The sequence below is a fragment of the Grampus griseus genome (genome assembly GCF_964374135.1).
Source record: "Grampus griseus genome assembly, chromosome: 20".
NCBI classification, from domain to species: domain Eukaryota; kingdom Metazoa; phylum Chordata; class Mammalia; order Artiodactyla; family Delphinidae; genus Grampus; species Grampus griseus.
Window position 1 is genome coordinate 54,680,339 of NC_139014.1, and position 15,609 is coordinate 54,695,947.

General features: G+C 51.9%; 1 protein-coding gene across 1 annotated transcript in view; it reads left to right on the forward strand.

Moving 5' to 3' along the window:
* RAB11FIP4 (RAB11 family interacting protein 4) overlaps positions 1 to 15,609 on the forward strand; it is a gene marked incomplete at its 5' end in the record, with an annotated part of 112,859 nt that overhangs the window by 1,038 nt on the left and 96,212 nt on the right. The gene's annotated exons all lie outside the window — the stretch shown is intronic.

Genomic DNA, 15,609 nt, shown 5'->3' on the forward strand with positions numbered 1-15,609 from the left:
GAAGCCCTGAGTAGTGAGTTTCCAAGGCCACCTGAGGCCTCAGGCTCTGCATGGGCACTGGCTGGCATTCTGTTCTGGGGACAGCTGGGGCCTAGCATTTCAGAACATAAGAGAAGCCAAGGCATGCCTGGGTTGGATCCATGCTTCCCTGTCACCTGGCAAGGGGGAGATGATAGGTAATCATCTCTGCATGGCCGTTGGGCATGGCTGGGACCTGGGAGTCCCTGAGAGCAGTAAGTGAAAGAGGGTGAAGCAAGTGTCAAGTTCGAGAACTCAGGTACCCCATCCCAGGAGGCTCACTGCTACAGCCCCTTTGGAGCCCACCCTCTCCCTCTGCTGGGATTGGTTCAGGACCGTTTCCTGCAGCCAGCCGGTCCTTCTTCCCAAAGGCTGGTCAAGCCCCTCCCCTCATCGAGGCAGGCTGAGCAGAGCCCAAGCCTGGGGAGAGCCCCAGTCTTTCCTCTCAGGACACAGGCTGCAGGGGAGAAGTCTGGCTCTGGCTGGAACTGGAGTTCCAGAACCGCAGTCTCACTGGTGGGAAGAGCTTCCCAGCAGGCTCTGGCAGGAGGCCACGTGGGCTCAGTGGTGAGCCCCTAACAAGCCCCAGCCTTATCCCTGATCTGGACAGCTCCTCTTCTTAGAGCTTCTTCCTCATACACACTGGAGCCAAACCTGCTTGTCACTTAGTCATCGTGGTTCTGGACGGGGACCCACGTGGGTCTCTCTTCTACGTGGCAGCCTTTCAATATTTGAAAACAGCGCTCCTGTCCCCTTCCCACTCACTTCCTACCATCCTCCCTTCTCCAGGCCAAACACCCCCTGTTCTTGAAGCCCCAGACCATTTCCATACAATCTGGCAGGGACCAAACCTCTGGCTTCCAGCCCTGAAGCCACCATCGACTAATTGTGTGACGGAGTTCTCCTAGTAATGACATGGAGGGGCTGGACCAGGAGACTCCAGGACTGTGCCGGCCCCAACACGTCTCACGCACACAGGTGGCTCAGGGTGAGGTGCCTTTGGAGTGGTGCACTCATGTCAAGTTTCTGGCCACTGAAACCCCCAGGGATCTTTCTTACCGGCCTCTGCCAAGATTCCCCTCCATCCTGGAGGAGGGTCAGTGAGTTTTCTTTTTAAAGCATAATATTATATCATTACAGAATCAGTTTATATGCTCTGCGGGAAGTTAGAAATATGGACAAGCAAGAATAAAATATGTTCCCATCTCCCAGGGAGCCTACCTGTGACACCTTGGTCACATCCTTCCAGAGCTGTTTCTATGCAGGGAGCCTACCTGTGACACCTTGGTCACATCCTTCCAGAGCTGTTTCTATGCAGGGAGCCTACCTGTGACACCTTGGTCACATCCTTCCAGAGCTGTTTCTATGCTTATATGTAGATTTTCTCCATAAAATGAGGTCATGCTGTGCATACTGTCTTGTAACCTGATTTTTTTCCAGTAAATGATCAGCACTTTCCTGCTTCAATAAATTCTCATCTCATTTAACATGCACACCTTATCCAGATTTCTCTATTTGGCCCCAAAACATCAATCTTTGCTGTTTTGTTCAAACCAGTTTCCTCGCCAGAACTGTGCAATGCATCCGGTTATTCTGATCTCTTACTTTAATGCAATTCTTTTTTTTTTTTTTTAATTTGAATAACCCTGACTTGTTGAAGAGATCAGGCCTGTTGTCTGTGTCAGTACTTTCTTAAATCTAAACCTGTAACTTGGACCTTATTCCTGTTAAATTTCATCTTGTTAATTTCCTCCCATTGTAACAGACAATAGAGAGAATTTACAATCCTACCTTTGTCACTCCGATGCTGTGCTGCCTTCAGGCTGGAGAAGTGGGTGCTTTATGTCTCAATCTGCCAGGCTGGTGTAAACCCAGGGCAGGACCACGGACAGAGCCTCGTAGGGGTGGTTCTGTTCACACTGTGTTACTGACCGAGACCCACAGAAATACATTTTTCAGCCCTGCTCGCTGCACACCAAATTCACACATGCACTGCAGAACAGGGATGTCATTTCCCCTTCAAAATGCTACGTTTTCTGGCAGTTTCTATCTCATTTGTTTAAAAATCACATAGAGACCTTGATTTCCCACCCCGTACCCGCCGCCAGTGCTCTAGGGTGGAGAACTCTCATTCATTAGATACGGAATTCAGTGAATTTATCAGAGCTGATTATCCATATTTTATCAACTACACCCAGAATGCCAGGGACACCAGAATCAAATGCTTTGCAAAAATCAAAATATACTAGGTTGCAAAGTGTAAAACAAATATCCATGAGGCCACACTAATATCAATAAATGATTTAATATTAATAAATAAATACTAGGAGAGTCTCCCATACAGAACAAATTAATTTATGTAGATGATTCCCTACCAAGGAGGTGCAGCATAACCCCCCACCCTGTAAGCGTCAGGTATGCATATGACTACCTTCTAAAGAGGACACTGTGGAAAGGGGGGAAGGGCAGCCTTACGGTGGAGAAGCCTGGCACGACTGCCTCAGCCGGGTCACCAGGATCAACAACAGCGGTGATAGGTCACGTAGGTAGTATGTACCCTTCATACGATGTGATGGGAGAGGCACCTTACCACTGTGATCCCCCACCCAGACCCATCACCCCCGTCCAGTCATGAGAAAACATCACAAAAATCTCAGCAGAGGGACATTATTCTACAAAACACCTGCTTAGTGCTCCTCACCTTTGTCCAGGTCATCAAAACCAAGGGAAGTCTGAGAAACTGTCCTGGCCAAGTGACGCCTAAGGAGACGTGACAACTAAATGTAATGTGGTGTCCTGGGTGGGGTCCTGGAACAAGAAGAGGACATCAGGCAAAGACTAAGGAAGTCTGAATAAAGTACAGACTCCAGTTAATAATAATGTTATGGGGCTTCCCTGGTGGCGCAGTGGTTGAGAGTCCGCCTGCCGATGCAGGGGACACGGGTTCGTGCACCGGTCCGGGAAGATCCCACATGCCGCGGAGCGGCTGGGCCCGTGAGCCATGGCCGCTGAGCCTGCGCGTCCGGAGCCTGTGCTCTGCAGCGAGAGAGGCCACACAGTGAGAGGCCCGCGTACCACAAAAAAAATAATAATAATGTTATGTATGTATCAGGTTGGCCTCCGATATTCCCCTAATTTATTGACTTGGGAATCATAGTAGAAAAGAGAAGACAAGGAAATTCGATGAAAACATGAGTCGTGTGTGAGAACACAGGTTGACGTTTCAAAGAACGTGAGGGCGCTGTCCCAGCCCTGAAAGTCTGTAATAAGTAGGAGCAAGACCACTGTGACGAGGACGAGAAATGATGGCCCAGGGCCCTGAACCCGTGTTGACCTCTGATAGCTTGCTGTTGTGTCTAACCTCTCTAGGGCTTTGTTTACTCATCCATAGAATGGGGGTGATAACAGTTCTCATTCCATAGCGTTATTGTGGGGCTTGAACACGTTAATACACGTAAAGTGTTCAGTATCGGGACGGGGTAGGCCCGCTCTCAGAATTGCTGCTGCTCTTACTATTGGTGTTTTTGGTAAACATTTGTGAGCATCTTTGAGAGGCTGTTCTAGGCTGGGGCGTTCTTGGGGGTTGAGGTCCAGATCTGCGAACAGTCCCTGGTGTTCTCGGCCCACCCTCCTTGTCAGCTCTGAGCTTCCAGCCCTCCCGCATCTGTGAGTGGAAGGCATTGGGAGCGCCAGAGATGTCTTGGGCCACATCCCTGGTAAATATATTCTTCTCCCTTTTCCAGTTTGAAAACCATCCTTCTTGCTAGAAGCATGGACTCAAAAGTAGTTGAGTGGTGTCTCTGCCATTTGTTAACCAGTACCCTCTCCTCTGAGCAGTGGCCAGTCCTTCCTGCTGGGAAGCGTGGTGGTAATTATTTGGGGGCAGTGACTCAGCTTTCGCCCACCTGGGACTAGTCTATAACGTCCCCGCTTCTTTGCAGGTAGGAAGCAACTGGGGCATTATGCCTCCTTGTTCATATTGAGCAGGAGATGAAATAAGGGGTCAGACTGGGCTCCCTTAGTCCCCAAGTCCCCTCTGGACGAAGGACTGCCGCAAGGGAGATGCTGGTGCTGGCTGGCTTCAGCCTGGGTGTCTGAACCGGCAAAGGGGTTGGGGTTCTAGGTGGGCCGAGACTTATCAGGAGACAGTCCTGGGGCTGCCAGGGGAGGGAGAGCCCTGAAGTAAAGCTGGGTCTGCTCAGGAGAGGAGGGGACAGGATGCTGGGGAAGAAGCAGTTGTATCCCTACATCTGTGGCTGGAGGTGGGAGGTGATAGGAGGAGGGACTTGAGGGGAGGGCGGGGCCAGATCAGGAAAGCCTCAGCTGTTCCCTGTGGCTGGTGGGAAGGTCCAGGCAGCAGGGTCAGAGGTGTGCTTGAGAACAGGGGCTGGATCCAGGAGGGGAATGTGACAGTTGGCCTGAGAGGAAGAGGGTCCTGACCTGGGCAGTGGCAGCGGGTGCAGAACCGACAGGGGTCCAAAAGGCCTGCAGAGCCCAACACGCCACTCCTGGAGGGAAGAATCTAAGGCTCTTTTGGAGAACAGGCCCCCTCTAAGTGCCCCACCCTAATGGGGACATGGTGGGGATGACAGAGCTGGCGAAACAGAAGGAAGGCCCAGGTTCTCCGAGCCTCGAAGGAAAGGTCGGGGTGCCTGTGACCCATGAGTGGGGAGCAGGACGGGAGTGGGGCCCAGAAAGGGCCCTGTGTTTGTGCCTCACCCGGGTGCAGCTGGTGCCCCTGAGCTTGGAGGTCACTGTGGAAGCCAGGCTGAGGCTGCGGTCCCTCGCGAGGCACCAGGCTCCGGGGGCGGGCTGGAAGGGGCCAAGCCCCAGATAGGATGCCCAGTGCTCTTAGCGCACTTTGGCTGTGCTGGGAGGAGGGGCGTGAGAAGAGCGTCCAGGGGGACTGGTCCATCTTGTCAGGCAGTCTTGACACAGCCTGAATCCATGTGGCAAAACCTCTCTGGGCTATAGCTTCACTCCCAAGATACCGGGATGTAGAGCAGGAAGAAGCTCCAGGTCGTGGAGGGCTTGGTGGAGGGCGGTGTGGCCCGTGCCTCCCTTGTTGAGATCTGAATGGAGAAGTGGGGTAGAATCAGGCCTTCCAAATAGCAGGACACGCCCTCGGCCCGGTTGCGGTGGGTGGAGACTCTCAAAGCCCAGACAAGCCCCAGCATGGGTATCGGCCATTCACCCTGTGAAGAAGAACTTACCCCTTTTCCCAGGGGGATGGTGAAGGGTCACCAGGCTGGGCAGGCGGAGCGGCTGTCAGATCCAGCCTTGACTCTGAGGCCCGGGAGCTTTCCCCTGCACCTGGAAGAGAAGCAGAGGAGCGAAGAAGGAGAAGGGAGATGGGGAGGTGTGGGAGCGGGGCAGAGGGAGGAGTGCCTTCCCTGTGGCTGGCGGCTGAGGAGGCAGAGCCAGGAGGGAGGCTGCACCTCCGGATTCCCGCGCACGGGGAACCCAGGACCCTGCTGGGTGGTGGATGGGTGGCTGAGGACCCGCTCCTCCTTCCGTGGGCCAGGGCTCCACTGCCACAGCCTGAGGGGGCAGTGCGGATTGGGGGCTGACGCAGCCACCAAGTGCCTGGCGGGTCCCACCCAGGTGCCCCACCCCGAGCACCCGTGTCCACGGGTCCATTTGTAGGGGTTTGGGAGGGGGGCTCTGCCCCAGCCCTGGACTATGTGTGGGTGAGTCGGGGCTCGTAGGGTGGAGAGGGGCTGCTCCTTTGCCTTGTGCTGCAGCGATCCCTTTGGCCCACCCCACGGCCGTCCCCACCCCGGGGCCTAGAGCAGTCCCCCGAGGTGGAGCACAGAAGGGGAGGCTGACAGCTGGCTGCGGTGGACAGTTAGAGCTGGGTGAACCAGATCTGGGGTGGGATGGAGGGGAAATGCCCTCTGGCCTGGAAACAGTGAATGTCATGCCCGGGTGAACTGCTGGCCTCCCCCGACCTCACATGATTGGGTGAATGCCCTGAAATTTTTAGAGCAGCCTTAATGGAAATACCTTTTGCATTGGTGGTTGGTGGTTGTCTTAATACATGTTTCCAGGATTTTTGTTGTTGTTGTTGGTACGCAGGCCTCTCACTGTTGTGGCCTCTCCCGTTGCGGAGCACAGGCTCCGGACGCGCAGGCTCAGCGGCCATGGCTCACGGGCCCAGCCGCTCCGCGGCATGTGGGATGTGGGATCTTCCCGTACCGGGGCACGAACCTGCGTCCCCTGCATCGGCAGGTGGACTCTCAACCACTGCCCCACCAGGGAAGCCCTGTTTCCAGGATTTAAAAAGGTTTTTTTTCGATTAATATCTTGCATACCTACTCTATGCCAAAACTCTTCCAGGCTCTGGGAATCAGGAGTGGCCCGGAGCTTCCATGGGGGAGGGGCTGGAAAAGAAACTGACAAAAGGAACGACAATTACTGTTGGGTGGAGGAAGGTACAGGACTAGGAAGAAACAGAAAATACTGAGACAAAAAGATTTTTGCCCTTAGAATGACCACGGATGGCCTCTCTGTCATAGATGAACATTGAAGTAGGGCCTGGAATGAAGTGGGGGGCTGCGCCTTGCAGAGATCTGGGGGCAACTGATCCGGGCAGAGGCAGGAGGGGGCCTGGGGGTTAGAGGTATGGCAAGAGGACTTAAGGGAGAGGGCAGGGGCTGGGCAGGAAGACCAGTGGGGAGGCTGTCACTCCATGCAGGTGAGACTTGCTGGAGGCAGAGCAGGGGTGCAGCTGCGGAGACGCGGCTGGCTTTGGATAACTAGAGCCCATTGGAAGTGGGTGTGAAAGGAGAGAATTTGGAGAACTCAGAGGCTGCCATTTGCTGGATGGGGAAGACTGAGGCAGGAGGCAGGTTGGGCAAGGAGTCAAGGAGTTCCACGGTGGCCTGTGAAACCTGAGATGCACCTGGCGTCCCAGTGGGGCTGTGGAGCCGGCAGTGGACAGATCCCAGGAACGCGCCTCAGCCCTGCTCCTCCGGGCAGACCCTTGCCTCCTTCTACCCTGGCCCTTAGGTCTCCCTGCCCATGACAGAGAAATGAGGGAAGAACACAGAACCTGATAAGGTGGGATTCAGCCCCCTTTAAAAGCCAGGCTTGAGTTTGGGGGTCCAAGGACTCAGCTGGACTGGCTTGGGGCATCTCATCTTCCAGACCAGAGGCATCTTCTAGGCAAGATGCTACCCGTCTTGGGATGCTGACTGCCCGTCTGCCCAGCCTCTCAGTCTGAGAGCTGCCCTTGCCTCCTCCTCGCACAGAGTAAGAACTGGCTAGAGCCGTAATTCACTGCCTGAACGTGCTGCTGGTATGACCACTGGCCGTCTCCAGTGGATAGGTTGGAGCCACCCCCCCAGCTAGACTTGGGCTCTTTGCACCCTTCTGCCCCTCCCTGTCTCCTGCATTCCCAGCAGCTTCTGATTCTTGGAGGCCCCCCAGGAGCCATAGCTTAGGGCCACCAGTTCTTTGCAGACCACCACTCCTGGGGTCACTGCTGAGGGACCCATTGTCCGTAGTTGCACGCTCTTGGGGACAGGGAGAGCAAAGCAGCTCAGAATCCGGAAGTGTGTACACCACTGTGATCAAGAGGAGAGTGGGCCTCCTGGTCGCCACAGCCCAAACTGTAGCTGTAAGGATCTCTGAGTCCCCTTTAGACCTGAGACCTTGAGTCTGACCCACACCTCGCTTGCTGTGGCACAGAACTCAGAGAAGATTGCCAGCTTCCTCCAGAAGCATTTGTTCATTGCACGTAGGCCTCTGGTGGGCACTGTCCCCAGGAGAGATCCCAAGTCTGAGGCTAGTGCCTGGACAGGGTAGTCAAAGGGTTGATTTACACGAAAACAAAAGCCGAAAGGGGAGTAGAGGTCCATTCAGTGCTTGTGTTGCTCCAGAACAGCCCTGCCAAGAGATGGGGACTCACCGCCTGCCGAGGCAAGGCCGTTCCATCTTGACAAGCTCTGGTGAGTCCTCTTTCATACAGTGAACTAAGGTCTAGCTCCTAGAACTGCTGCTCTTCATTCCCTCTACCCATCCATGCAACTACCTACCTGCCCATTCAATAATGCATCCATTTATACATTCACTTATCCATCTGTCTACACATTCATCATCCCCTCCATCCAACCATCTACCTGCCCATCCACCCGTCCATCCATCCATCCATCCATCCATCCATCCATCCATCCATCCACCCAGCCATCAACCCAGCCATCAACCCATCTACTTATCCATTCATTACCCATCCATCCGTTGGTCCATCCATCTGTTCACACACCCTTCCACCAGCCTCCCCAGCCTCCCCATCTGTCCATCCACCACCCAGCATTTATTGAATATCTACATGCGCAAAGCCTAAGCCCAGATCCAGGGATGGGGACTGGCATTTTCAGGGAGCGACAAGTGGCTCCGCATGGTGAAGGCACAGGAAGGGCAGGAGGGTGAGAGCTCAGGCTGGAGCAAGGGGTCAGCTGGTGACCTCAGGGACCTTAGGGAGGGCTCAGGGGCTGGGGCTGTGAGACTGGCTCAGATGAGTTCTGGACAGGCAGCAATACACCAGCACCTGCCTACCCTCACTGGAGTTAGCTGTTTCTATGATTTCTCACTTCCCACACAGGCCATTGGGTCTGGCAAGGGCTGAAGCCTTTCTGAAAAAATAGAAAGCCCAGGTTATTTAGAAGGTGCTTATTATGATGGATGGACGTCAGTTTCCTTCTCTGTAAAATGGTGGTCAGAACCCCTATTTGTGGGACTGTTTTGAGGAAAGGAGATAATACATTAAGGCCGGCCATGACGCCTGTTGGCGTGGTCTCTGCAGCCCACCTACTCCATGACCCCTGTTGCCACCCCCTGCTGCTCTCAGCCCCAGGAGTGCACCTCTGGCCCCTTTCCTCCACCTGGTACTCTTCCAGGCCTGACCTCCCTTGTTCAAGGGCCAGAATTTCTCCTGCGGCCACTGGTGACTCTGTGGACAGCGGAGGTGAGGGAAGGATTGGTGTAGACTGCCTTCGTGTTTCTTATTCCCTTCATCCTCGCAATAGCCCTGAGAATCTGAGAGGTGATGGGAGTTGTCCAGGGTCCCACAGTAACTGGAGGAGCTGGGATGTGAACCCAGGTCTGTCTGATTCTAAAGCTGCCTCCTTAGCTGCCTGCCGTTGGAGGGTTCCAGGTTCCAGTGTCAGGGGAGGGGGGAAAATGATCAGATCTGAGTTTCAGAAATTTGACATAGAAACTTCCAATCCGAGGCTTCCTCTGGTTTTCTAAATCTGGGGTGGTCTGGCTTCCAGGGGTGGAGCAGTGCCAGACAGGGGCTGTAAGTAGAAGTAGATTTGGAATCTGCAGGGTGGGCAGGCACTGCCTGTAGGTGGGGCTGCGGGCAGTGTGCCACCCAGAAGATGCTGTGGAAGGTGGCAGGGGGCAGGCAGAGAGAGGCTGCCTGCAACCACGCCCTGAATTATGCATCGCCACCACTTCCTGTGCAAATGGTGATTAAGAGCCCCGGGAGGCCAGCATTTCTCTGGCTGCTCCGGTTTCCTGCCTGGTGCCCTTCCGCAATCCTCTGCAGTCCCAGATGGGTTTGTAGCAGGGACAGGGCCCCGACTCTCAATCCGGACACCCCGCCAGCACCCAGTCCACGTTCTCCGGGCTCCTCCATCTTCTAGGCTGGCGCTGCTGTCTCCTCCCAGCCACAGAGGCCCTGTGGCCCCAGCTGGCCTTGACCCCTCGTGCTCCCCATCTCCTCCACCTCCCTCCAGTGTCTCTGTTCAGGCCAGGTCAGCTTTAACTTTCTCTCTGTGCTACAGAGAAGAGCTTGGGAGCCGGGGTCCTGGCATCAGGCTCACCTGGTTTGAGACCCGGCTCTGCCACTTTCTAGCTGCGTGACCCTGAGAAATTACTTAACCTCTCTGTGCCTCAGTCTCCTCATCTATAAAGTGGGGATAATGTTAGCCACATGTGTTTGCTAATGTGACTGTTAACCACCACTGACTCTAGGTTTTCTGGGTGGGCTCTCCATTTCCATTCTTTTACAGATCTCTTTGAGCACCTGCTCTGTGTCAAGTCTGGTGCTGTCAAACCAAACTTGGGTCCACTCGCCCGATCTCCGTAAAGCCAGTCTGCTGACACCGGGTTGTGGTGAAGGAAAGTGCGGCATTTACTGCAGGCACCAAGGCTGGAGTCCAGGCAGCTAACGCTCAGAAGGCCTGAGCTCCCCAGTGGTTTTCAGGGAAAGGTTTTTAAAGACAAAGTGAGGGAGGGAGTGGCAGGGGACAAGATCAGCTCGTGGACATTCTTCTGATTGGTTGGTGGTGAGGTCATCAGGAGTCAATGTCATCAGCCTTCTGGGTCCAGCTGGTCTGGGGTCTACATGCTCGTGGTCAGCATGCGCTTAACTTCTTCCTCTTGCTGGGGTTTCGGTATCGGCATAATAGCCCAAGGCCATGGCTCAGAATATTCTCTCTAGCCCTTGAGGAGGAACTAAAGGCCCTTGACTGTGTTTAGCGGCTAAATTATTGTTATTTTGTCTGGCTTGACTGTTTTCCTTTGTTTCTGCCTTCTCCCACTTCTCTGCTAAGTGTGCTCTTTGGAACCCGGGGAAAGCCTCGGAGGCTTAAGTTTTTCTACAAGTAAGAGGCAGGTGAGGACATGGGGGTGGTCTGTCCTGGGAAGGCCCCATAGGGTCCTCCTCAGTGACAGTGTGAGAGGATACGCAGAGGGAGAGGTTAGGACTCCTCCCCTGAGGGAGCTCGCTTCTGCGTGGGAGGGGCCCCTAAGATAGAAACCTTGGTCCACCTGTGAGAAGGGCAGAGCTGGAGGCCCGTTTAGGTGTAGTGGGGTGTGAAGACAGCAGATTCGCTCTGCCCGGAGATGGAAAAGCCTTCCCAGAGGTGATGCCGGGCCTGAGTCTTGAACACCAGGGTCCACCAGGGCAGAAGGGAAGGATGGCTGTGCCAGGGGAGAAGCATACCTGGCAGGAGGCGGACAGGTGAGAGAGGGGAGGGGCTGACCAGGCAGGTGGAGGCACAGTGGAGAGGACAGGGTGGATTTCATCCCGAAGGTTGAAGCTGAGGGTGACATGTCTCTGTTGTGTTTTAGACAAGCCCATCTGGAATCACGTGGGGCGGGGGAAAGCAGGCCGAGCTGGGAGGCCTCTGCTCCGGTCCAGGGACAAGGAGAGGGGCGTTTGAGCTGCTGGAGGGAAGGGGAGGGTCAGAGGGCGGCTGCCGGGCCGTCTGCAGGACCTCACAGCACGGAGCTGGGACAAACAGGACAGAGCGTCCTTTCATGAGTCCTTTGTGACCCCACCTAGGTCACTGGGTGATGGGGCCCGAGCCCAGGTGCGGGTGCGTGCCAGCTCCAGGACGCTCACACGCCTGGGCAGCTCCTGGGGCTCCCTGGCCTGCCCTCACTCTCAGGAGTCCTCCCGAGAGCAGCTGCTCTTTATTTTTAAAACAAAAGAGTTCCAAATATTGTTGTCATTTTATAAACAACTCTAGAGGACAAGAAAGCGAACTAGTGTTAAGCTATATTTTTAGACCTCAAGATCTATGTCCTGTCCTTAGCGGTCACCCACATGCGGTCGTGACCAGTGTATATGAGTTCTTTTGGCCCCTTTCCGTCTAGTGATATTTCCTGTGTCTGAGTCCCAGATAGAGCCATGTCACCTCTCTGCTTAAACCTGGTCCAGGATTGACCATCCCATCAGTCACTACTAATGTCTCCACTGCGTTCCATTCTGCCGGGTACACCTGGAGGGGAACCTGGGCGGGCCCGTCAACAGCCTCTGCGGGGCCCAGCCCCTGAGCTGGTACGGGCGGGGTGGAGCCCAAAGAGAGCAGTGCTTCCAAAGAGTGGACGTGGCGGGTGAGGAGGGAAGGATCCTGGGCACCCCCAAGCCTGCACTGCACGCTGGGCTGGACCTCCCTCAGTACCACTGACCATCCCCTGGGTCCCAGCCCGCTTGGCCTCTTCCCAGCCCAGCGCTTGGCTGCCAGCCAGAGGACTGGCCTCTGGTGTGGGTTTCTCAAAACCCCTGACCCCAAGTGGGCACTGCTAGGGGGCACCTGCTCCCGTGTTCTAGACACTGAGTGGGTGGAATCGAGAGCCTGTTTGCCCGCTCGTGTGGACACAGCCATTTGGGGCTTCTGGCCGCGCCTTCTGGGGCCGTGGATGGTCTTTGTTTCTCCTTCAGTCTCCTCCCCTTTCCCCCTCCTGCCTCCTGTTTGGCCGAATACCTGACCTTGCCCGAAGCATGAGGATGCCTGCTTCTCCCATCTACGCTGAGTATTATTTCAGACTTGTTTCTCCAGTTTAATGAGTGTATAATAGTATTTCAAACTTGTTTAAATTTTCATTTTTAATTGCTAACGAGACCACATTTTTTCCATGTTGCTGTTTATTCTTGGTATTTCCTTCTGCATAAACTGTTATGTCCACCTCTGTTGAGCGCTTATCAAGGGGAATTTTTATTTTGATCTTTATAATTTTATTTTTTATTTTTTTATACATTTATTTATAAATTTATTTATTTATTTTCATCTGCTTTGGGTCTTCGTTGCTGAGCGTGGCCTTTCTCCAGTTGCGGTGAGCGGGGGCTGCTCTTTGTTGCGGTGCACGGGCTTCTCATTGCAGTCGCCTCTCCCGTTGCGGAGCTCGGGCTCTAGCGCGTGGGCTTCAGTAGTTGTGGCTCGCGGGCTCTAGAGCGCAGGCTCTAGAGCGCAGGCTCAGTAGCTGTGGCACACGGGCCTCGTTGCTCTGTGTCATGTGGGATCTTCCCGGACCAGGGCTCAAACCTGTGTCCCCTGCATTGGCAGGCGGATTCTTAACCACTGCACCACCAGAGAAGTCCTGGATTACATTTTATTACTCAAAAGTTCTACATTTGAATATTTCTTTTTCCAGTTATATTATATCTGCATTATTTCTAATTATATTGATCACTTTTTAGTAGTTAGGAACTTATTTCCCATCTCTAGCAAGAATAAATAAGCTATTTTGTTAAAACCCCCAATTTGTAAAAATATTCGACTTTTACCCATTTGGAATTTATTATGAGGTTCATCCAACATTTGGTTCTATTCATAGTTTGAATTTATTTCTAAACTAGAACTGAATTACACTGATTCTTTCTTTCTATTTTTTTCTCATGCTTTATTTTGAAAATGTTCGAACAGCAAAGTTGAAAGAAGGATGTGATGAATACCCAGATACTCTTCACCTAGATTCACTGTTAACACTTTGTCACAATTGCTTTTTCTTTCTTTCATTTTGCCACTGATAATCTATCATCTGTCTCCTTTAATGTTGCTTTGCAGAAGCATTTTAAGTAAATGAAGACGTCTTGACATTTTCCCCATGAGCACTTCAGAGTGTAGGGACAAGGAGAGTCTCCTGTCTGAACAAGCGTCACCATCACACCTAAGACTGAATGCTAACTCGACAGTCATGTAACATTCAGTCCATGTTCAAATTCCCCCAGTTGTCCTCAAAATGTCCTTCCTAGCTTCTTTTTGTTTTGATCTAGGATCGAGTCAAGGATCACATATGGCATCTAGTTTGCCATTTTCCTGTTTCATCTCCTCGAAGTTAGAACCATCTCTGATTTTCTTTGCTTCTGTAAACCAACACTGACATTTTCTGCCAAGCCTGGGCCGGTTGTCCTATAGGCTGTCCCATCGCCTGGCTATGTCTGATTGTTTCCTCCCACTTTTGGCAAGGAGAGGTGATGGCGTGTACTCCTCAGAGCATCACATAAGGAGTCACATGATATCGGTGTGTCCCATTATCGGTGATGCTGAGTTTGATCAGTTGGTTAAACCCACGTCTGCTTGATCTCGTCAGTATAATGGTACTTTTTCCCCTTTATAGTTAATACGTAGTCTGCGGGATGGTACCTTAGACAGTGTAAATATTTGGTTCTCAAATAGCTTCTCACACAATGGTTTTAACATCCCATGATGCTCCTTGCCCGCATAAATTATACTGGTGGTTGCAAAATGGTGATTTTTCTTTCATTCCTTCTAGAGATACAGGTTGTTCTGTACAGAAGATCTTTCCTTCACCACCTTTCCTGAGTGTCGCTATGGACTCGTGGATTCTTTTCTTTCCCATGTGTTAGCATTACCATCGTTATTCCTTTTTGATGCTCTAAGGTTGTTTTGGTCTTGTTTTTAATGCAACGTTATAAATTTTGATCATTATTACTTGGTATATTTTAAAATTGATAAAAGTCAGCCATCATTACCTTTAAAAAAAAAGCTCTCTCTGATTCTTCACCGTTTATGGATTTTTAAGTATGTAAACACATTTTCAAGTTCTTTAATTGGTATTGCATTAAACTTATTAAATTAGAGAGTATTACCATCTTTATTATATATTTAGTTCTCCCAGTAGGAACAAAATATTAACATTAAAAATAAATGTCTTACAATTAGGCTAAACTAGTGTTTAGTATTTAATGTGTTTGGTTACTACTGAGAATGAAACTTTTTTTCCACTGATTTTTTTTTTCTAGCTGCATGTCACTAGCATATAGGAATGCAATTGATTTTTGCAAATTTATCGCATATCTCCCCACTGGTATGAACTCACTTATTACTTGTAATTTTTCTGGTTGATTTCTTGAGATTTTCTAGGTAAGCAATCATGTCCTCTTCAAAAAGTAATAATTTCATTATGTCTTCTTTTCTTATATTTATGAGTCTAATGACTTTTCCTTTTTTATTAATTAATTAATTTATTTATTTTTGGCTGAGTTGGGTCTTCGTTGCTGCACGGGGGCTTTCTCTAGTTGTGGCGCATGGGGGCTACTCTTTGTTGCGGTGCGCGGGCTTCTCATTGCGGTGGCTTCTCTTGTTGCGGAGCACGGGCTCTAGGCGCATGGGCTTCAGTAGTTGCAGTGCGTAGGCTCCGTAGTTGGGTGCGCGGGCTCTAGAGCGCAGGCTCAGTAGTTGTGGTGCACGGGCTTAGCTGCTCTGCAGCATGGAGGATATTCCCGGACCAGGGCTCGAACCCATGTCCCCTGCATTGGCAGGCAGATTCTTAACCACTGCGCCACCAGGGAACTTTTCCTTCTGAGATGGGACTCACACGCATTTCTAAAACTAGTTGGTTGTTTTATTATTTTATTTTTATTTTTAAATTTATTTTATTTATTTATTTATTTTTGCCTCACCACGCGGCATGTGGCATCTCAGTTTCCTGACCAGGGATCAAACCCACGTCCCCTGCAGTGGAAGCTCAGAGTCTTAACCACTAGACCACCAGGGAAGTACCTAAAACTAGTTGGTTGTAAATCAACCATATTTCAATAAAAATTTTTAAAAAGGAAATTGTATAATATGAAACAATTTTTTTAATAAAACTAGTTGGAACCTGGGTGGGTACTGGAGACATGGCCCTGACTTAGGAGGGCTCGGGAGTGAGGCATGCTGGGACACTGGCCAGATGGCTAAGTTGCAAGTTGAGGAAAACAGGCCAGGGTAGGTGCCTGAGCTGCAGCTGCCCTGGGTGATCTCACAGACAGTGTCCCAAAGGCAGTGCTGCCGAGGCCGGTGTTGCTGCGGGAGGGGGTCTGATGCAGAGGGAAGAGGCTGGCAAGAGGTA